Below are 24,449 nucleotides of genomic sequence, written 5' to 3' on the forward strand. Positions count from 1 at the left end.
CGCACATCCATAGACTTCAACAAAGGAATAGGGCATCAGTTACCTTCTTAATAGTGGTCCCTCAAGTTAAAATATTAATCGGTTTCAGGACAACCATTGTATGTTGAGACCATAACTCTATGGAAACCTGGTAGCCCCAAAAATGTCATCCAAAAATAGGAAAAAGGTAGGATTAAAGAAAAATAAGTAGATAACTAATATAGATAAAGCAAATCCTTACATATAAAAGTAAGAAAGATCTGCTGGGAGCTGTAATCACTATCGATGTAGAGGATAGGAGCTTCTTCAGGGTCCTGTACAGTACATGCAATGTCCCAAAAAAATGTAAAATGGAGCTGCCACCACCTGGAGCAGCTATCCCTGTACCTCCCTGTACTGTAGGGGGTGATACCAGACAGCCAGTCAGTGCATGCACTTTAGGAATAAAGGGGTTTTACCAGTGAAATGCCTATTGGTCAGTTCTTTCAGACATTGACATGTTTCACAGATCTGGACTCTCCGTTGCTTTGTATGTTGAGTCTTGTTTCAAGTTACAGTGGTTCAGAAAAGACCATTGTATGTTGAAAATATTGTATGTTGAGGCCATTGTAAGTTGAGGAATCACTTTATTTCTAAATGCATATAAATGGAAGTTTGTTCCAAGAATTTGTCTAAAAGTTCCCTTTATGACGTATGTACTTTTTAAATATACATTATAGATAGAACTTGCAATAGCATACTTTACGGATGGTAGGGCCTATAGTGAAATTCACAATCGGTGATCCATCTTGTTCCTCACACCACCTCGGCATCACTCATGTGTGCCTTATTAAAACTCTTAAAAATGTCCTGATTTCCAAACACCTGTTTTGAGTATCTTTGAAAGGTGTTGCAAAATTCATCAAAGTAGATCCTGAAGTTATGAGCAATGGGAAGATTCCCAACAAACAGTCCAGCACTATGGAGTATAATATAAAAGAAACTTCTTTATTTAATCCATAGGTAAAATCACAAAGGCAGTGTAAGTAAAACCAACCGACGCGTTTCGTATAGCCTTTATCAAGGTAGAAAGAAAGCAAACCTTAGGTTACAAATAAACAATACTAGTCTGTAATAGCACTGCCTCCTAATCAAATTGTGAAGGAGCAGACACCTGTGTATCTCGCCTCGGGCACACCCATTCACAGTAGTTAACTCAATGCGTGCCGAAATGAAACATCAAACCATCAAACATCAAATGTTGGGATCTTCCCATTGCTCCTCAGCTTACGCCCTCACTACTAAACGGTCAAGTGCTGGCCCATGCACCTGGAGAGTCTTCTGGATACTTCTACTGGAGACGTGGTGAGCTGTATTTCTTTACCTTACCTTCTAGATCCTAAACTATACAGTAGTATGACTGGTACCAAAACACTTGGAATTAAAAGTTCTTAAAGGGGTACTCCGGTGAAAACCTTTTTTCTTTTAAATCAACTGGTGGCAGAAAGTTAAACATATTTGTAAATTACTTCTATTAAAAAATCTTAATCCTTCCAGTACTTATTAGCTGCTGAATACTACAGAGGAAATTCTTTTCTTTTTGGAATGCTCTCTGATGACATCACGAGCACAGTTCTCTCTGCCGACGTTATTATAATAATAATAATGCTTTATTGTCCCCAGCTCTGCCCGCATGGTCTTGTATTCCCTTGCACTCTGGCGTCAGGTTCGCTTTAAATTCAAACTCCAATCTCACTATACCCCTATGACCCCTATATTTTCTAACCATCTTTTTCCTCTTGGACTCTCTCGACAGACCTTTCAATGGTGGATTGACAGGAAACTGACTAAGGTACATGACTTTATAGACAACCGTACTTTCCACACTCTCACCTCTCTGACTAACAGACTAGACTTGCCCCCCACCGAGGTGTTTAGAGCTTATCAGATTTTTTCTTTCATAAGGTCTCAGGTTGCCGTATCCCAGATCCCGAAGCAGACTTTCTATGAAGCTTTTATCATCTATAGGCCATTGGCGACTGGACTGCTCTCCTTGTTGTACGCCCATCTCAATGCTCCTATAGCAGATAGTAAGCTCCCGTTCATGGTGGCGTGGGAAGCTGACTTGCATATACTGTTAACACCTGCCCAATGGCATGATTGTTGCGAGACTTTGAGTAAGGGCAGTTGGCAGATTCCCCTAATGGAAACTGCATTGAAGGTATTACATCGTACATACATGGTCCCAACTCGCCTTCATGCCTTTTTTCCTGACATATCCCCGCTTTGCTTCCGAGGCTGTGGCCATCTTGGGACCATGTACCATGTGTGGTGGTCCTGCCCAGTGGTAGTGGGCTACTGGGCTGGAGTTCTGGACCTCGTGGTTTCATTGCTGGGGACGCGGGCTCCCAGAACCCCTTCCTTTTGTTTGCTGGGTCTTCGGCCCCCAGGGATGTCTCACCGACAGTTCAGACTTGCACAATATATTATGATGGCAGCTCGCATTTATTTAGCATCACAATGGAAGAAACCTACACTCGATTTATTTAGGGTCATTGAGAGGGTGAACTCTATTATGATTAATGAAAAATTGTCAGCGATCAGAGATGATACAATAGAGAGGTTTAATACTCTTTGGGAACCTTGGTTGTCATCTGCATATTGTTCTCGTGTCCGTCAGTGCATGAATATGTACTGAGAGAGTTACATGTATTCTATTATTGTCTATGATATGAGATTGAGTTGCCGCCGCCAACCGCCATCGATTCTACATATATGTTTGCAGTGGACTATGTATTGTATAATTCCTGCATCTGTACCTATGTTCTTGTTACGTTGGCCTTGGTAGGCCCATATGTTCTTGCCAATTTTCTGGCTATTCTGCTAGTGTGATTCTGAATGATCATCAATAAAGCTTCACTGTTTGACTATTAATAATAATAACGCTTTATTTATTGCTGTTCTTAGAGGGATTTAAACCCAAGTCCCCAGCACTGCAAGGCAGCAGTGCTAACCACTGAGCCACCATGCTGCCCTTAGCATACATCTGCTATGCATGGTTGCTAAAATGGACAGAGATGTCAGCAGAGAGCACTGTGCTCATGATGTCATCAGTGTTCCAAAAAGAAAGGAATTTTCTCTGTAGCATTCAGCAGCTAATAAGTACTGGAAGGATTAAGATTTTTTAATAGAAGTAATTTACAAATATGTTTAACTTTCTGCCACCAGTTAATTTAAATGAAAAAAGGTTTTCACCCCTTTAAGTTCACCAATACCCTCTCTTTACATACATTTAATTTTATACTTCAAGGGAACCTGTAATGTTGAACATGCAACTTGTTCTGCTAGCATAAGGTTATAGAGCAGGGGTTCTCAACCAGGGGTACGCGTACCCCTAGAGGTACACCAAGGGATATGCGGGGGTACGGCAATTCGTTGACAAATACCGGCCATGCATTGACCAGTATTTGTCAGTGCAGAGTGGGGATTGGACGCCGCAGTTGCCGCGGCAGATCCCTATATTGTACTAAAACACAACTACCTAAAACACCATCCTGTCATTTTAAAAGAGAAATAGGAGTATGTTTTGTAATCAGCTCATGAGAAGCAATGTCTGGATGTAGGGGGATTTCTCTGAAACATACATCTTATCATAGGGTTTATAGCATGACTCGTTACTTCCATATTATAGGATTAAAAGATAGCCCCTGGTGTCACAGGTGTAAGGTTAACCAGGCATGCTCATTACACATGATGGCCCTCATTTACTAAGAAAATCGGGTTGTAAGTCTATCTTGCTTTCTTACCCGACTGCTTTTTTCCCCTGGTATTTATTATTATGTCGCATCCTGTTTGTCGCATGTGGGTTTTGTTGGTTTTGGTTTCCAACTCCTCTGAGCTCTCGGGAAAAAATCCACAACAATACAACAAATTCGGGTTGGAAACCTTAATAAATACATGGGAAAGCTCAGAAATGTCGGGTAACGCCCCTTTTTCGGGTTTGGGAGAATCCACATCGGGTCCGTCGGGAAAAAATGTCGCATCGTGTCGCAGACTGGCGCACGATGTCTGCGAAATGGCGCAGACAAAGATGCGACAAAAAAACCCGACAAAAGAGGTCGGGTTTAGAATAGTAAATGAGGGCCGATGTGGTGATGCACCAAGTTGACTAGTTTTTGTGGAAAAGTGACCAACCTAGTAAACTTAGTCTACAAGGTTTCTTTATTACTTTACAATCTTTTTGTGTGTGTAATGAACTATAAAGAGAATGTTTTAAATAAAGAATTAAAAAAATGTTGCTCAACATTGGCTGCATGAGTTTGTGGCCAAAATTTAGTTTATTAAAAGGGTAATTGGTCACATACAGAAAGAGGCTTTAGAAGCAGTGAGGACAATGGGGAAGATTTATCAAAACCTGTGCAAAGGAAAAGTTGTCCAGTTGCCCATAGCAACCAATCAGATCACTTCTTTCATTTTGCAGAAGCCTTGTGAAAAATGAAAGAAGCGATCTGATTGGTTGCTATGGGCAACTGGACAACTTTTTCTTTGCACAGGTTTTGATAAATCTCCCCCATTGTGAAGACAACTGAAAGCATGTTAACCAATTGGGTGTGCAGATCAGGGCAAAATCGTCTAACTAGGAATAGAATCCTAAAGCAGACCTGTCAGCAGGTTTTCTTTATTTTATAAGGGCATGGTTGTATAGGGCTTTTAACCCTTAACCTGTACATATTAGTTAATTGACCCCTCCAGTGGCAAAATAGCATAGTTTTGCCCCTTCACCAATCACTCCTCTCTGTGCTCTGGTCACCTCTTCTACCCCCCTGATTGATAGCTACAAGGCTGTACTGTAATCCCGCCTCTTTCCTGTAATCTAGCAGCCAAGGAGAATGCCCAGTGGACTCCACAGCCTAATTAGCATATCATTATACTATCTCAGTGCTGAAGAAGTTGATTGAAAGAGAACTTTACTGAAGGAGAACTGCATTGAAAGTTACCTTATCCCCTTATCTCAGTGAGGAGTGTGCGTGGTCTACCGCACCATCCTGGAAATCGTGGGGGCTCCCACCGCTGGTTAGGCTGATCAGCTTTTTATCCCCTATCCTTTGCATAAAGCTCTTTCAATACCCTTTGCATAGGGGATAAATTCATTTTAGCCGGGGATCTCATTTAACTAATAAAAGGCCTGCACAGATTCCTATATGGCTAAGCCCTTACTTTATACCCTAAAAACCTGCTTACAGGTCTGTTTCAGTGGACTTGGTCAATTTTTTTGTGATTATTATCAGTGAGGTGGAGTCGGAGGAAATTTTGGGTACCTGGAGTCGGAGTCGGCAAACAATGCACCGACTCCTACTAAATAGTTACTGCAATGCGACCCACCCAAGTCAGTGTCGAAAAATTATTGTCAGCCCTAAAAATAATAAAATCTGACTTAAGAGCCTCTATGAAAGAGGATCTGGCAGAGGCAATTCTCTTCTTTAGAACTCTGCATTGAATTGATTTGCATTTGCTATGCCTATAACTACATTTCAAGATTAATATAAACCATTTCTAGGTTTTACAGATTTTGTTTTTGGTTCATATAGATAAGCTTTGTTTTTGTTCTAAAACAACCAAAAGTCTCTATGACAATGCACCATTGCTCTCAGACACAGCCACCACTACCTTAGCAACGCTTCCTTAGAGACAACTACTTCCGTGTTACGCCGAGCGCTCCAAGTCCCCGCTCCTCCCCGGAGCGCTCGCAGCATCCTCTCATTCGCAGCGCCCCGGTCAGACCTGCTGACCGGGTGCGCTGCAATCTCTCTCCCAGCCGGGATGCGATTCGCGATGCGGGAGGTGCCCGCTCGCGATGCGCATCCCGGCTCCCGTACCTGACCCGTTCCCCGTCTGTCTTGTCCCGGCGCGCGCGGCCCCGCTCCTTAGGGCGCGCGCGCGCCGGGTCTCTGCAATTTAAAGGGCCACTGCGCCACTGATTGGCGCAGCAGGCTTAATCAGTATGTTCACCTGTGCACTCCCTACTTATACCTCACTTCCCCTGCACTCCCTCGCCGGATCTTGTTGCCATTGTGCCAGTGAAAGCGTTTCCTTGTGTGTTCCTAGCCTGTGTTCCAGACCTCCTGCCGTTGCCCCTGACTACGATCCTTGCTGCCTGCCCTGACCTTCTGCTACGTCCGACCTTGCTCTTGTCTACTCCCTTGTACCGCGCTTATCTTCAGCAGTCAGAGAGGTTGAGCCGTTGCTGGTGGATACGACCTGGTTGCTACCGCCGCTGCAAGACCATCCCGCTTTGCGGCGGGCTCTGGTGAATACCAGTAGCAACTTAGAACCGGTCCACCAACACGGTCCACGCCAATCCCTCTCTGGCACAGAGGATCCACCTCCAGCCAGCCGAATCGTGACATTCCGCCTATGGTCCGTCACAGAGGTCCCCGGCTACCAATAATCTGTCCAACACTTTTGTACTACACTGGCATGTCATTCCTGCATGTCACCACCTGGATTGTATTCTCATCTTGATTCTACTTGTCTTTATTAATGCTAATGTCGATTATTTGTTTTTTCTGCAAGTGATGCTTCATTCACTGCATTGTAGTTTGGCCCCTCCCCCTTTTATTTTGGCACCAAATGTAACTGTATTTAAACCCTGTATGTACTGAATAGCACTATCACTGATCTGAAGAAGGGGGCGTTGTCCCCCAAAACGCATTATCCTGTTTACTTTATGGTCCAGCTTTGTTCCACATCACTTCTCTGGTCCGATCCTTTTCCACACTGGAAGCCATGGTACTTTCTCCAGGTTTGGCAAGCCCTTTCCTGAACCATTGGCTCGGCAGCTGTCTCCAGCATTGTTACCCCGCTTGGTGGGTTGATACGAGAGTTTTCCACTCGCTCCAGGTGAGCACCCATTACCTACGGGCAACCTGTGCCCACCTGCCTCTACTTCATCATTCCTTCTTTATTTGCGGTAACACACTAGGCGCCCCCCGCCGGTCTTTACTTTTCTCTTCAAATACATATTCTACAGACATGATGGGGTTTTAGCTTTACAATAGCTGGAGAGCCACTTGAACCAAGGTTATTGGTGGGGGTCCCAGCATTTGGACCTCCACCCAAAAAATGGGCTGCTTATTCTAGAATGCCCGGACATATTTTTGATTCCAGTTTGGCCCTGCCTGTAAGTCACTTATATCATTGTGTATTCTCTTGACTGTGTCTCATCAGTGCTGTAGTCACTGATATCTTTGTGACATGCATGTTGCCTTTCTTTCCTTCAAGGAATGTATAAAATACATTTGCATATTAATACAGAGGAGTCGGAAGTACAAAAAACTGAGGAGTCGGAATATTTATCTACCGACTCCACAGCCCTGATTATTATATAGATAATACTTTCTAAAGCTTTAATACACCATTACTGTAAGAGTTTGGTATTTACTAAATAAAGTTAACCTATCCATGAGTAACCTAATATGTACAGTAAGAATGAGGATAGACAATTACTTTCTACAGTCACGTAAAACAATGCACACAGCAGCCTATAGGGGTCCTACTCCTACGATGTATGTTTCCCCATTTTAAGCATAACTGTCATTTCAATTGACATTTCACAATAGCTGTCAGATCCTTTAACTTTTTTTTTTTTATACATTTTGTTCTGCTGTGCCCTTATGCTAAAATAAAAAGAAAATTGAGTTTTATAAATTTGTGAAAATGTATTAAAATGAAAAATTTTGCATGGACATAAGTATTCAGCCCTTTTACTATGACACTCTAGGCCTGTAGGCCTCCCATTTCTCTTGATCATCTTTCCAAATAATTTTTTTTTTAATACCTTGATTGGAGTCACCTGTGGTAAATTCAGGTGATTGGACAGGATCACACCCATCTCTATATAAGGTCTCATAGCTGTCTATGCATATCAGAGGAAAAACTAAGCCATAAGGTGGAAAGAACTGCCTGTAGAACTCAGAGACAGGACTGTGTGGAGGCACACATCTGGAGAAGGGTACACAAACATTTCTGCAGCACTGAAAGGAATAAATGTGCAGGTGACATATTTTTAAGATAGAGACACAACTATATTTATCCCATTAAGAAAAAGTGAGCAGACACCAAATCCCATCTGCTTGTGGCTCAGAGACTTATTAATGGGATAGAGAGACTGCTGATTTTGATCTCTAAATGATTAAAACAGAAAATAATAAATATGGCAGAATTCAAACAAATGAGAAATCCATTTTTCCTGAAAAAAATAATCTACAAACCAGATGGCACATTTCCTATTGTATTTCCCCCAAGGTTTCAATAATTCTTACAACTGCTGTAGATCACACACTACATTTTTTTTAACAAACAGATCATGGTCCTGGCATAATGTTATTGTCCATGCACTTGTGAAATTGCTGCTGGACTGAAAAGGGGATGGTAATTCATTGACATAGAGCTGGGAAAAACGGAAAGAAGTGTAAGCATGTGCAGCAAACGGGAACATCTACATGTAGGATAAAAAGAGATTTTCTCTCAAAGACCATGGCTCAATTCAATATAGGTATGTTCAACCCGTAATTAGTTTAATTGTGAAAACACCTTTTCACAGCATTTTGTAAACAAGTTCTGTGGACCGATGAGGTTAAAGTTGAACTTTTTGGCCGGAATGAGCAAAAGTACGGTACATTTGGAGAAGAAGGGGCACAGAATTTAATGAAAAGAACCTCTGTAAAACTGTTAAGCATGGGGGTTGGATCAATCATGCTTTGGGGTTGTATTGAGGCCAGTGGCACAGGGAAAATCTCATGAGTAGAAGGAAAAATGGATTCAATAAAATTTCAGCAAATTTTGGACGCTAACTTGATGCCATCTGTGAAAAAGCTGAACTTAAAGAGAGGATGGTTTCTACAAATAGATAATGATCCTAAACACACCTCGAAATCCACGGGGGATTACATCAAGAGGCGTAAACTGAAGGTTTTGCCATGGCCTTCACAATCTCCTGACCTCAACATAATTCAAAATCTATGGATAGACCTTTAAAGAGCAGTGCGTGACAGACAGCTCAGAATTCTCAAAGAACTGGAAGACTTTTGTAAGGAATAATGGGCAAAGATACCTCAAACAAGAATTGAAAGACTCTTGGCTGGCTACAAAAAGCCTTTACAAGCTGTGATACTTGCCAAAGGGGGCAGTGCATGATATTAACTCTGCAGGGTGCCCAAACTTTTGCAGATGCCATTTTTTTGTTTTCTGTTATTTTGAAAGTGTAAATGATGGAAATAAAATCTAACTTTTGTTGACATATTATAATAATGTCTAATCTGTAATTTGATGCCTTTTGGAGATTTTTCCATCTTTCCTTGGCTTCTTTAGGCATATCAATACAAATTTTTACCTGGGGTGTCCAAACTTTTGATCCCCACTGTATCTGTCCATAGGATGTTGTTCCAGAACTGTGAAGGCTTTTTTAGATGTTGTTTGGCAAACTCTAATCTTGCCTTCCTGTTTTTGAGGCTCACCAATGGTTTCCATCTTGTGGTGAACCCTCTGTATTCACTCTGGTGAAGTCTTCTCTTGATTGTTGACTTTGACACACATACACCTACCTCCTGGAGAGTGTTCTTCATCTGGCCAACTGTTGTGAAGGGGGTTTTCTTCACCAGGGAAATAATTCTTTGGTCATCCTCCACAGTTGTTTTCCTTGGTCTTCCAGGTCTTTTGGTGTTGCTGAGCTCACCGATGCGTTCCTTCTTTTTAAGAATGTTCCAAACAGTTGTTTTGGCCACACCTAATGTTTTGGCTGTCTCTGATGTTTTTTTTTTCAGCCTAATGATGGTTTGCTTCACTGATAGTGACAGCTCTTTGGATCTCATCTTGATAGTTGACAGCAACATATTCCAAATGCAAATAGCACACTTCAATTGAACTCTGGTCCTTTTAACTGCTCATTGCAATTGGGAAAATTAGGGAATAAAAACACACCTGGACATGGAACAGCTGAGAAGCCAATTGTCCCATTACTTTTGGTCCCTTAGCAAGTGGGAGGCACATATGCAAACTGTTGTAATTCCTACACCGTTCACCTGATTTGGATGTTAATACCCTCAAATTAAAGCTGACAGTCTGGAGTTAAAGCACATCTTGTTTGTTTCATTTCAAATCCATTGTGGTGGTGTATAGAGCCAAAAAATTTAGAATTGTGTCGATGTCCCAATATTTATGGACCTGACTGTAGGAAGGGAAACGCTGTGCCAACTGAGGTAGAGGCCAAAAACATCCATGAAGACATAGTGAGGAACAGTCGCTCACTGTGAGTACAGGTATCACGCAGCTGATTTGAGTACAGGTATCAAACATAATCTGGATTCATCGTGAGTTGATGCCATATGTAATTTATGATGGCTTCTCAGAGTTTAATCCATCGTATATCAAGGCCATAGAATCACATTAAGAAAGCAAGCTGCAAAGAGGCGTATTTCTAAACACATTACAGTAAGATATGGCAATGGGTGCAACATTCTGATTAGATAATTTTCTCAGGGCCAAAATTAGAACTAAATGCCTTTCATGGCTATTTCAATAATTTCAGAAATACTTATCTTACTCATACATGTCTGTAGCATTAAAATATACTACATGAACATGTGCTATTCTAAAACTGTTATGTACTCATACTAGTCATGTCTAGAACTGAAACATGTTTCATGAATCAATGTGGTCACTTATACAATTCTATAATAACTACAATGCATTTGGAAAATTTACAGATCCTTTCACTTTTTAACATGTTGTTATGAAGTGGCCTTGTGCTAAAATAAGAAAAACCCCTATGATTCTGCATTAAATAACCAAAAACAAGAGTGTGAAAATCGAATTTTAGAAATTTGCACAAATATTTGGACACAAGTATTCTGACCCTTTGCTCGAACACTTGAAATTTTGCTCTGGGTCCTCCTATTTCTCTTGATCATCTTTGAGATGTTTCTGCACCTTGATCAAAGTCACCTGTAGTAATCCCGATTGGGAGAAAATAAAACACAACATAATGGCACAAACACCTCATGTCAAGCATGGTGGTGGATAGGTGATAATTTGGACTTGTTTTGCAGCCACAAACCCTGGGCACCTTGCAGTCATTGAGTTGATCATGAACTCAAAAATTCAAATATGAGGCCATCTATGCAAAAGCTAAAGTTTGGCCAAAATTGGTCATGCAACAGGACACAGATTACAAGTCCGCCAGCAAATCTGCAACAGAATGGCTGAGAAAGAAAAAAAAAAAAAAACAATGGTGTTGCAATCGCCCAGTAAGGCTGTATTCCCATAAGACGGTAAACGCATGCAGCCAAAACCAGGCCCTCATGTGTTCACCAATGGTAATGCAAAGTTTCTGCAACTCTGTGCAGCCATTGATGAATGCATGGGGGGCATGGTTTCGCAGCATATGTTTACCAGCATGTTTGAATAAGGATTTTGGGTCCAAACTTCAAACCAATTGAAATGCTGTGGTGGCAACTTAAAAGAACTGTGCATAAATGAATATCAACAAACCTCAAAGAATTTAAAGGGGTTATCCAGGAAAACAACTCAACTTTAGCAGCTGATAATTATTGAAAGTATTAAGATTTTTTTAATAGAAGTAATTTTCAAATCTGTGTAACTTTCTGGAGCCAGTTGATATATATAAAAAAAAAAAAAAAAAAATGTACAATGTGAGACACAATGTGGATTTTGTTGTTGTTCATATTCGGTTGTATTTACCTCATTTTAAAGGGGTACGCCACTGGTCAGTCTTCTGGCTGAGTTTGGAACATTTAGTTCCGAATGTTGTGTAGGCGCTGTGGGGGGTCGGTCACACCCCCTCCTGATGCCAGGCCACGCCCCCAATATAAATCTTTTTAATTGTGTTCTTTTGCTTTAGAATACAGCTGAACAATTACATTTACAGATTAGTCAGTGGCAGCACAACAGGCATAGGTTAGATGCTATGAAGACAGGGTTTGATACAAAAGAATCTTCCCAGTAGATCCCAGTGCATCACATTGCTTTGTGGAAGTACAGTTCTAGCACTATATTAAGGGTGGGTCATTAAGTAAACTACTTTATGAAGCTTGGTATGTAGTCACCCCTGGCGTGGCGAACGGTAAATTACACGGGCACTGGCAGATGCAAAACGTTTTTATATGATATACATCTTCTCAAAACATTAACCTTTCTAATATACTTCATAAGAAATTTTTATTTCCTTTTTATAAGAAATCATGTCTTATAAAATCATGGCTTTGTCCAAGCTGAAGCACAGGCATCGAAAAAGTCCAGTAAGTGAGGGTGGAATAGCAATCCTCTGTGCTCTCTCCTGTCTGAGAGGACTCCTCTGTGCTCTCTCCTGCCTGATAGCAATCCTCTGTGCTCTCTCCTGTCTGATAGGACTCCTCTGTGCTCTCTCCTGTCTGATAGGACTCCTCTGTGCTCTCTCCTGTCTGATAGTACTCATCTGTGCTCTCTCCTGTCTGATAGTACTCATCTGTGCTCTCTCCTGTCTGATAGGACTCCTCTGTGCTCTCTCTTGTCTGAAAAGCACTCCTCTGGGCTCTCTCCTGTCTGATAGCACTCCTCTGGGCTCTCTCCTGTCTGATAGCACTTCTCTGTGCTCTCTCTCCTGTCTGATAGCACTCCTCTGTGCTCTCTCTCCTGTCTGATAGCACTCCTCTGTGCTCACTCCTGTCTGATAGCACTCTGTGCTCTCTCTCCTGTCTGATAGCACTCATCTGTGCTCTCTCTCCTGTCTGATAGCACTCCTCTGTGCTCACTCCTGTCTGATAGCACTCCTCTGTGCTCTCTCTCCTGTCTGATAGCACTCCTCTGTGCTCTCTCTTGTCTGATAGCACACCTCTGTGCTTTCTCCTGTCTGATAGCACTCCTCTGTGCTCTCTCCTGTCTGATAGCACTCCTCTGTGCTCTCTCCTGTCTGATAGCACTCCCCTGTGCTCTCTACTGTATGATAGCACTCCTCTGTGCTCTCTCCTGTCTGATAGGACTCCTCTGTGCTCTCTCCTGTCCTATCAGAGAGAGCACAGAGGAGTGCTAGCTCAACCTCACTTACTGGACTTTGTCCATGCCTGTGACAGCTTAGACAAAGCCATGATTTTATAAGCCATGATTTCTATAAAAGGAAATAACATTTTCTTATGAAGTATATTAGAAAGGATAATGTCTTGCTAAGATGCACAACATATAAAGAGTTCTGCTTTAAGTCCATATTTAGATGTGGGGGTCAGTCTAAAAAAAAAATTTTTTTTTCCATCTATTTTTATAGCCTTGAGTGCCCTGATTCCAACAGTGTTTTTCTTTTTCTTGCTACTACCATTTCTAAGATCTGAATCTGTCAGGATTCAGGCATGGATTCTGCATCTAATTCCAGACAGAATCCACTGATGTTCTGCTAGTAATGCACATGAACGGGTATTTTATACTTCATGCACAAATTCAGGAAAATATCCTAGTGAAATAAAGAACTTGCTGTAGATCTTAAATTCTAGGGCATGCCTATTATTTCTTCAGATTCTGTGCTGAACGGTTTCATATTAGTTCCACTGAATTACAATGGTACTTCCCGTCCTGCTGCTCCACTGGACGATCTGTCACAACAATCTAAGAAATCACATGCAGATTTAGATTTTCTATAAATCCAAAATGGATGAGCCTGTGGTGGGTGAACATGGCTGGTTTTAGGAGTTTGGTAAAAAAAACGGAGCACAAAGTATGTCACAAAATTATATTACTCTTTATAATATATGGTTAACTCTTGTATAAACCCAGAAATCCCTTTCAAATATACTGTATATTTGCTGATTGTAATTTTATTTATTTTATTTCATCCTTAGTACATTATTATGGGGGCTGCCATCTTGCCTGGGCTGTTTTTAACAGCATTTAAAGGGGTATTCCGGGAATTTTTTAATTTGAGTATGTAACAGGGGCTGTTAAGTTAGTGTAGTTCATAATATAGTGTCTGTACCTGTGTGTGACGGTTTTCTCACAATTCTTATGTGATTTTCAGCTCACTATTTATTTTTACCAGCATACAAAATGACTGTTGTCTCGGATTTTTCCCAGCTTGCAATGCGGCCGAGACCTGTCTCACTAGTCAGCTGATGACAGGGAGCCTGTCTGCTTCAATGGGTGGAGGGATCAATCTGCAACTAATGCAACAGCTGGAGGCACCCTGATTGAAAACCACAGGTCTGCAGCTCATTTATGTTTCAATGGGTGGGGTGGCTGATGTGTGGGAAGGAGGAAAATAGAATTGTGGGATTTGTAGTAAAAAAAAAATTTAAAAAAAATCAAACAGGAAATACAAGTTCGCAAAAAGCTAGCCACAGTGTTATGGTAATCTCACAACATCGACATTTAGCTCCTAGACAAGTGCAGATCCTTCCTAAGCATGTCCATTACTGTCTGCTAGGTACGTACTAAAATCACCTTATGGTGGATACCCCCTTTAAAGATATCCTTTACAGCAGGACCCATCAAAACAGGAAACAATAAGCAGGACCTGTCCAATTCAGATAAACTGGAAATGTTACTGGGCAGTCTCTGTGACATATGCAAAGGTCATTTTACAGAAAGGTGCACCCTGAGCTTCAGCTATTGTGAATGACCTATCATCTATACACTGGTGTCACCTTTTTGGAAAGTGATCTGCACTGTACTGTGCAGATCACTTTCCAGAAGCCTGCACCTTATGACCACAGACAGAACAAGAAGTCTCAGTACAGTTTAAAGGGATTATCCAGGAGTCAAATAACAAACCTATTTTCTTCAAAGACCGTTCCCTGTCTGTCTCCACTTTGGGTGTGGTATTACAATTTGGCTCCATTCACTTCAATGGAACTGAGCTGCAGAACCACACCAAACCTGGAGACAGACAGGGAGAGCTATTTGAAAGAAATTACCTGTTTTTGATTCCTGGATAACCCCTTCAAGGCCTAGTGGATAAAAAGAAAAACTGAAAAATTTCAGAAACTATAGATAAGTAAAATGGAATATTAGAACAAAAAGTTGCAAAAATTATAAAAAAAAATAAAATGGTTTAACATAAAACTTGATTTGAATCATAGGTGATTTTTGGACACAACCCCTTTAATGTTTCCATACTCATGTTAAACAGGAGAAGAATTAGATGAGTGCTTTAAATACAAGAATATAGGGCCTTTTGCTCAGTTCTAAAAAAAGAACAGTGATGATAAGTGCTCCTGTTACACTTATCTCCAGGCAGTACCCATTATCAGGGAATAGACGCATGATGTGAGCTCTGAGAAGAGAAGAAGTCAGATTTGTATCACACAACTGTTACTTTCCACTGGAAGCCGCACTGTTCTATTGATTCTGCCAATGTCAAACTAGCATATAACACAATTACCAGCATCCGTTTAGGGAATTCACATGACTGTCACAATACTCTTTGCTCAAGGAAGTGCTCTGCTTACAACCACAGATTCTTAACTGTGCATTCCCATGCAAGATTAACCCTGTCATCGCTGCACAAAGTGTTTTTGCCCCTTTGCCCCCAGCAGCAAAGCAAAGAAGCACATGTCTCTTCTTATATCCAGAGCTTGGATACACAGCATAAAGAACTCAAGTGCCAGGCTTAGCTGTGTTTAGAAAACTGGAATGACTAGTTCCTGGAAATTGTGAAGACTTCCATATCCTCCTAAAGAAAAAAATAAACCCGTCAAAGTCTTTAATTTAATAAAACTGTGTTCAGATCCAGACATAAATGTTGCTCATCCCCAGGGCCACATTATTACTGTTTGGAGCCACCATCTTGACTAAGATCTTCACATCTTAAAGGGGTACTCCTGTGGAAAACTTTTTTTTTTCCATCAACTGGTGGCAGAAAGCTAAACAGATTTGTAAATTACTTCTATTAAAAAAAATCTTAATCCTTACAGTACTTATTAGCTGATGAATACTACAGAGGAAATTCTTTTCTTTTTGGAACACAGTGCTCTCTGCTGACATCTCTGTCCATTTTAGGAACTGTCCAGGGCAGCATATGTTTGTCCATTTTACGAAACTGTCCAGAGTAGGAGAAAATCCCTATAGCAAACATATGCTGCTCTGGACAGTTCCTAAAATGGACAGAGATGTCAGCAGAGAGCAATGTGTTACAAAAAGAAAATAATTTCCTCTGTAGTATTAAGCAGCTAATAAGTACTGGAAGGATTAAGTTTTTTTTAATAGAAGTAATTTACAAATCTGTTTAACTTTCTGGCACCAGTTGATTTAAAAAAAAAAAAAAAGTTTGCCACCGGAGTACCCCTTTAACGACGCAGGACGTAAATGTACGTCCTGATGAGCTGGTACTTAACGCACCAGGACGTACATTTACATCCTAAGCATAACCGCGAGCATCGGAGCGATGCCCGGATCATGCGCGGCAGGTCCCGGCTGCGATCCCGTGGATGTCCGACATTAACCCCTAAGATGCCGTGATCAATACAGATCACGGCATCTGCAGCATCACGGTCACTAAAATGGATGATCGTATCGCCCGCAGCGCTGCCGTTGCGATACGATCATCCAGAACGGCAGACGGAGGTCCCCTCACCTGCCTTCCCGGCGTCTTCTGCTCTGATCTGCCTTCCCGCAGACCAGAGCAGAAGATGACCGATAACACTGATCAGTGCCATGTCCCATACATAGCACTGAACAGTATTAGCAATCGAATGATTGCTATAAATAGTCCCCTATGTGGACTATTAAAGTGTAAAAATAAAAGTAAAAAAAGTAAAAGTAAAAAAAAATTGAAAACCCCCTGCACCAATAAAAACGTAAATTGTCCCATTTCCCCTATTTCACCCCCAAAAAGTGTTAAAAAAATATTTTACATACATATTTGGTATCGCCGCATGCGTAAATATCTGAACTATTAAAATAAAATGTTAATGATACCGTACAGTGAACGGCGTGAACGTAAAAAAGAAAAAAAAAGAGTACAAAATAGCTGCTTTCTTATAAAATTTTATTCCCCAAAAAATTAATAAAAATGGATTAAAAGTTTTATATAAGCAAATATGGTATCCATGAAAAGTACAGATCATGGCGCAAAAAATGAGCCCTCCTACCGCCGCTTATACGGAAAAATGAAAAAGTTATAGGTCTTCAAAATAGGGCGATTTTAAACGTACTAATTTTGTTAAAAAGTTTGCGATTTTTTTTAAGCGCAACAGTAATAGAAAAGTATGTTATCATGGGTATCATTTTAATCATGGAGTTAAGAAGAAATTTGAGGAAAGCACTCACCACTCTTCAGGTATAATTTTCTTATGCTTTATTCATGTGGAACAGGCACATAACAAAGTGCACGGTGCAAGTAATCCAGCAGCGGGCGGCTACATCAGTGATACTCCTAGGAACTGGGGTCATTTTAATCGTATTGACCCAAAGAATAAAGAACACACGTCATTTTTACTGTAACTTGTACGGCGTGAAAACGAAACCTTCCAAAATTAGCAAAATTCCGGGTTTTCTTCTTAATTTCCCCACACAAATAGTATTTTTTTGGTTGCGCCAAACATTTTATGGTAAAGTGAGTGTTGGCATTACAACGGACAACTGGTCGCGCAAAAAATAAGCCCTCAAGGGGTCCTTAAGGGGTTAACAAAGGTATACTTGTAACTGATGTAAACTAGCCAACTCAGCATTTTCTCCTCTGTAAATTTAAATACTCTATGGGTTTACATATAAAAATATGTCACAGAGGTGTTTGTTCTTGGGTCTGTAGAGTGGAGGAAGGTTCCTTGTGCTCACTTAACCCCTTAACGACCACGGACGTAAAAGTACGTCCTGGTTTGGTGGGACTTCCCGCACCAGGACGTACATTTACGTCCTGTGTATGACCGCGAGCATCGGAAGGGTGCTCGCGTCATACACGGCAGGTTCCGACTGCTAGCCCGTAATGGCCGACATTCGCGATCGTGCGGTTGTCCGCCATTAACCCCTCAGATGCCGTGATCGGTACAGATCAAGGCATTGCGGTACTTTGATTGGATGATCGGATCCGATCATCCAGCATGGCGGCTGGAGGTCCCCTCACCTGCCATCTCCCGGGGTCTTCTGCTCTGGTCTGCAATCGAGCTGACCAGAGCAGAAGATCACCGATAATACTGATCAGTGCTGTGTCCTATGCATAGCACTGCACAGTATTAGCAATCAAACGATTGCTATAGATAGTCCCCTATGGGGACATAAAAAGTGTAAAATAAAAGTTGAAAAATGTAAAAATAAAAAGTAAAAAAAAAGTGAAAAATCCCCTCCCCCAATAAAAATTGTCAGTTTTTCCCATTTTACCCCCAAAATGCGTAATTTTTTTTTAAATTAACATATTTGGTATCGCTTGCGTAAATGTCCGATCTATCAAAATATAATGTTAATGATCCCGTACGGTGAATGGCGTAAACGTAAAAAAAGTCCAAAAATGCAGCTTTTTTTGTCAAATTTTATTAAAAAATTTTTTTATAAAAAATGATCTAAAAGTTTTATATATGCAAATGTGGTATCTAAAAAAATGACACAAAATGGCACAAAAAATGAGCCCTCATACCGCCCTATATACGGAAAAATGAAAAAGTTATAGGTGGTCAAAATAGGGCGATTTTATATTACTGATTTTGTACAAAAAAATTTAGATTTTTTTTAAGCGGTACAAAAATATAAAAGTATCTAACCATGGGTATCATTTTAATCGTATTGACCCACAGAATAAAGAACACATGTCATTTTTACAGTAAATTGCACAGTGTGAAAACAAACCCCTCCAAAATGTGCAACATTTTGGTTTTCATTTAAATTTCCTCCCTAAAAAATTTTTTTTTGGGTTCGCTGTACATTTTATGGTAAAATGAGAGGTTTCATTACAAATTACAATTGGTCACACAAAAAACAACCCCTTATATGGGTCTGTAGATGGAAAAATAAAAGAGTTATGGATTTTAGAAGGCGAGGAGGAAAAAATGAAAATGCAAAAATAAAATTGGCCTGGTCCTTAAGGTGAATATGGGCTTGGTCATTAAGGGGTTAAAGTCTCCTCTCTCCATAGTCACTACAAATTAGGCAAAAATGCCTATATGGCAGCTATGTTGTCCATCGCTAGTAAAGGTTAAAGGGGTTTTTCAGAAATACAAAACAGTAAGGGTGCTTTTATAAAAAAAATATCATACTCACTTACCCCCAACCATTGCAGTTGCCATTAGGCCAGGTTTCCGCAAAGGTTTTTTCTGCCATTTTTTTTTTTTTAACTGCAACTGCTGTTTTTCAGCCAAAGCCAGAAGTGTATACAAAAGGAATGTGAAATCTAAAAGGAATCCACTAGATCCCCTTCTGACTTTGGCTCAAAAACTGCAGTTGAAGTTTTCCAAAAAATAAAATAAAAATAAAAACACCAGGAAAAAACCTGTGTGGAAACCAAGCCTAACGAGGGTTTGGGTTTCCTACTGCTCCTCACTTCCGATTCCCTACTCCTACAGTACATGCCAGCTCAGTGACTGGCTGAAATCCTACAGGAATAAAAATGATAGAAAGCAGAAAGCAGCAATGAGCAGCAGGGACCAGGAGCCAACATAGTGACAGTTACAGGAAGGGGGTAGGTTTATTTTATTTTTATTTTTTTAAAGCGCATCCCAACTTTAGTATTTTTCATGCCTGGAAAAACCTATTACAGTGGTATGCTAAAGTCTATCAGGATCAATTAGTTACTGTACATAGTAGAAAAAGCTAAATAATGGATCAATGTGTACTGTACTGTGTGCACAGATATCAATTTTAGATGAGTGTCGACATTATGTATTTTGTTTTATTTTCCTTCACTTGTAATGTTAACTCAAAGTGAAAGTAAATTCAGATGCTTTGCTTCATGTAGCTTATATCCCTCATCAGCTTTTGTGCACCTCCAGAATGAGCAAAGCACAGGAGCAACTGCAAGCTCATGACCTAAAGAGCAACTGATGTCTATACATTTGACATAAACCAATTTATAAGTCTTGTTATAATGACCCTTCAGATAATCCAGGCTGCAAGTTCTTCGTGTCTGTTTTCTATAGATAGTGACACATTAAAGGGAATGCGCCACCTAGATTTTTTTTTTTTAACTGGTTAGAGACGGATACTGAATCTTTTCCTAATCTGTTTCTATTTTTGTGTATATTTTTTTAGTACCTTTTTTTTTTTTTTTTTTTGCCTTATTGGGGCAGCCATATTGCCTGAGCTTATTCTCTGTTAACTGCATTTAGAGAGATGGCTTACAGAAGCAACACTAAATTATATGGGAGAGTTTTCTAGGCATGCTCTGTAATCTGTGCATAGATCAGTATGCGGGGGGGGGGGGGGGGGGGGGGGGGAGGAAGGAAGATGTGACCATCACCCAGTGGCGTACATAGGAGAGAGGGGTCCCCATAGCAGAGGTTAAAACTGGCCTCCTATTATGATGTCCGATTCTCCCCAAAAATACTTACTCCCCCAACTACTTTTTTTTTTCTGGGATGTGATGTGACCGAATATCAGCAATTTTACACCATTCACCAGAGAGGATCATTAACATTATATTTTAATAATATGGACATTTCTGCACACGGCAATACCAAATATCTTTATTTATTTTATGTTTAACATATTCCTTAGTACCTTGCAAAGATAGGTAGCCATACGCACCGCTTTGCAAGGTAAAACTGTAAAGAGGCTGCAGGCACTGTTATTTGCAAAAACTTTTATATAATGTAGATAATAACATTATATCTATATTTATAATATACATTGGTAAAAAATTAAATGTGTATATTTTTGAGTGAAAAAATGCAGCCTTGTCCCTGCAGCTATTACCTGTGTGTCTCTGTGCAGAGACAAAATACAGGAAGTGTGGGACAAGCAGGGCTCTGTTTACTGAGGACAAGCAGGGCTCTGTTCACTGAGGACAAGCAGGGCTCTGTACACGGAGGACAAGCAGGGCTCTGTACACCGAGGACAAGCAGGGCTCTGTACAACGAGGACAAGCAGGGCTCTGTACACCGAGGACAAGCAGGGCTCTGTACACCGAGGACAAGCAGGGCTCTGTACACCGAGGACAAGCAGGGCTCTGTACACCGAGGACAAGCAGGGCTCTGTACACCGAGGACAAGCAGGGCTCTGTACACCGAGGACAAGCAGGGCTCTGTACACCGAGGACAAGCAGGGCTCTGTACACCGAGGACAAGCAGGGCTCTGTACACCGAGGACAAGCAGGGCTCTGTACACCGAGGACAAGCAGGGCTCTGTACACCGAGGACAAGCAGGGCTCTGTACACCGAGGACAAGCAGGGCTCTGTACACCGAGGACAAGCAGGGCTCTGTACACCGAGGACAAGCAGGGCTCTGTACACCGAGGACAAGCAGGGCTCTGTACACCGAGGACAAGCAGGGCTCTGTACACCGAGGACAAGCAGGGCTCTGTACACCGAGGACAAGCAGGGCTCTGTACACTGAGGACAAGCAGGGCTCTGTACACTGAGGACAAGCAGGGCTCTGTACACTGAGGACAAGCAGGGCTCTGTACACTGAGGACAAGCAGGGCTCTGTACACTGAGGACAAGCAGGGCTCTGTACACTGAGGACAAGCAGGGCTCTGTACACTGAGGACAAGCAGGGCTCTGTACACTGAGGACAAGCAGGGCTTTGTACACTGAGGACAAACAGGGCTCTGTACACTGGGGACAAGCAGGGATCTGTACACTGAGGACAAGCAGGGCTCTGTACACTGAGGATAAGCAGGGCTCTGCACACTGAGGATCTGTGACATGCCCCCAGCTCACACAGTAGGATGATTGACAAGTCTGAAGCCTGCACAGAGCCCTGATTGTCCTGCCCTCACTTCATGTATTTTGTCCTAGTCAAGACACACGGGCTATAGCTGCAGGGACAAGACAGCATTTTTTTTTTTTTTTACCATTGTATATTACAAATATACATATAGAAAATTGCAGTTTTATAACTACCCCCATAATGTTATTTTCTACATTGTATAAAAAGTTTTTGCTAATTTACAGCAAATGCTTCTCCATGATCTAATATTGAGTAGTACCTATGTTGGTGTGAAATTCAAGTTTAGCCATAAACTGTAGATTATACAGTCTTCCATGTTATTATTTTCCTATTGTCTCAGGCTGCCTAATCAAATAAACTTTAACTCCCCTTCGTCTCTACCTTGTAGCTAGAGTATCAGGACGCCATGTCTCTGGCCAGCCTCCGCTGACAGTCTGCTTCCCGAAGCCAGCCAGAGCTGTAGACGTTATGTCACAGCGCTGCTCAGCCGATTGGTGAGTGGTGCTGTCGGTTCCCCCGGCTGTAGATGCAACACTTGGCTTGGAGGAAAGCACAGTTACCAGCTGCAGACGAGGCACCCTAATACCAGAGAGCAAAGGAAGGCTAGTTAAAGAAGATGTCAAGTGAAACAAAACCTATCCCCTAATGGCAGGATCGCTGGTGGTCTGACTGCAGGGACCCCCCCGCGATCCCCCATTGGGGGCCCTGGCGGAGACACAACATTCGTCAGTCTACGCCTCTCCCACAGAGATGAATGGAGGGGGGGTGTTTTAACCAGCTAATGTGCTGGGTGCAAAATGTAATTTCCTGAAGAAGAACCGGGGCCCTGTACGGGAGATCGCGGGGGGTCCCTACAGTCGGATTACCCACGATCAGACACTTATCCCCTATTAGCGGTTAGCTGAGCAGAGCTGGGCCCGAGCCTAAGCCAGGTGCGGGAGTTCCCGTATAGGGGATACATTTTTTTTTTTTTTTATCACTAGACATCATCTTTAAAGTGACTGGGGACAATAAGAAAATAATAGATTTTAACCGGACAACCCCTTTAATCCTAATTAACACTTAAGCCATTACCAATATTACAAAGGCCGCGATTAACATCACAGATCAGCTCCGTAGACAAACTAACTGTACCAAAACACCATTGTGAACACATTCTTATGGGCATATTTGTAATAAACACAGCATTATTTGTCTCTATTCACAACTCAGCAACTATTCCTGTTTGAACATGTTCACAGAAATCTTTAATATTACTAAAAAGGGAAGTAAAGGTGTAAATCCTATATTACTGAACAATGGCCTTTGTTAGAAAATATTAGCAAATACTTTCTTGTGAACGAGTTGTTTACAAGCCGATATATGGATGTGACGGGAGTGACATATCCTCTCTGATTTCTATCTGCCCCCTTTAATGTATAAATGACTACAGATGGTTATATTTAGATGGCTCTGCAAAGAACTTTCAATATTTCCATTCTAAGAAAAACGGAAGAAATGTGGTAGAACACTCTCAAATACATGATAACATACTGTGTGGACATAAAGTGACCTTAATATGCATGAAGAATATACAGATAGACTATGTAAAAATGTCTATGCATTACCACTTACTATAGGTCAGAGCAGTACAAAATCCAAAGATACACTATAGGCCAAAATGTTCCTGCCCTCTCTCTCTGAACTACTGATAATGTATGGCTTATGCAGACGGGCAAGGAGCCTCTACAGCCTATGTGCACACTGTATAACATTTCACCATACAAAGAATAACAAATAGTTTCTGAAAATGTGATACCCCTTTAAGTACATAGCTTCTGCAATAACAGCTCACTGCGAGAGAACCTCTATTTCTTTTTACCATAGTCAGAGCAATATTCTATAAAACAATGACTCCAATTCTAAAAAACCAGTACCATGAAATCTGTCCATTACCCAGACATAATGAATGCTCAGCTGAATCCCATTACATACTGGCAATGTAAGAATACTAAATACCTGTACAAACGCTGAGTATTTCCACTACATTTCATGGCTATGGAAAGGTGATTTGGTTCCTTGGGTGCAGAGATGATGGGGGAAAATTTATAGTCATTTTGACCCTTTCCTCTGCTATTAAAAGGGTGCAAAATGTTTGTGCAATGGGTAACAAGTCGCATAATCTTTACAAGAATGAAAGAAAACTACTTGAATGGCATAGTAAGCTTTTTTCAGTGGTTGGTGATTTATCCACTGGAATTTTTCTTTAAATTTGCAAATCTCACACCACCCCAAATGACACTTAGAACCTTGTCTACAGGGTGGGCCATTTATATGGATAAACCTTAATAAAATGGGAATGGTTGGTGATATTAACTTCCTGTTTGTGGCACATTAGTATATGTGAGGGGGGAAACTTTTCAAGATGGGTGGTGACCATGGCGGCCATTTTGAAGTCGGCCATATTGAATCCAACTTTTGTTTTTTCAATAGGAAGAGGGTCATGTGACACATCAAACTTATTGGGAATTTCACAAGAAAAACAATGATTTGCTTTGTTTTAACGTAACTTTATTCTTTCATGAGTTATTTACAAGTATCTGACCTCTTATGAAATGTGTTCACTGTTCTGCCCATTGTGTTGGATTGTCAATGCAACCCTC

At 41.1% G+C, this 24,449-nt stretch overlaps 1 protein-coding gene and 1 long non-coding RNA gene across 5 annotated transcripts in view; both read right to left on the reverse strand.

Moving 5' to 3' along the window:
* The window catches only part of SH2B3 (SH2B adaptor protein 3), a 337,860-nt gene that overhangs the window by 40,798 nt on the left and 272,613 nt on the right, over positions 1-24,449 (reverse strand). The window lies entirely within an intron of this gene.
* LOC130285164 (uncharacterized) lies at positions 15,151-22,372 on the reverse strand. Its single transcript, XR_008847273.1, has 3 exons — positions 22,189-22,372; positions 17,263-17,375; positions 15,151-15,667 (listed from the first exon to the last, which is right to left on the reverse strand). It is a non-coding gene; the product is annotated as an uncharacterized LOC130285164 (long non-coding RNA).

Source organism: Hyla sarda, chromosome 1 (assembly GCF_029499605.1).
Source record: "Hyla sarda isolate aHylSar1 chromosome 1, aHylSar1.hap1, whole genome shotgun sequence".
NCBI classification, from domain to species: Eukaryota; Metazoa; Chordata; class Amphibia; order Anura; family Hylidae; genus Hyla; species Hyla sarda.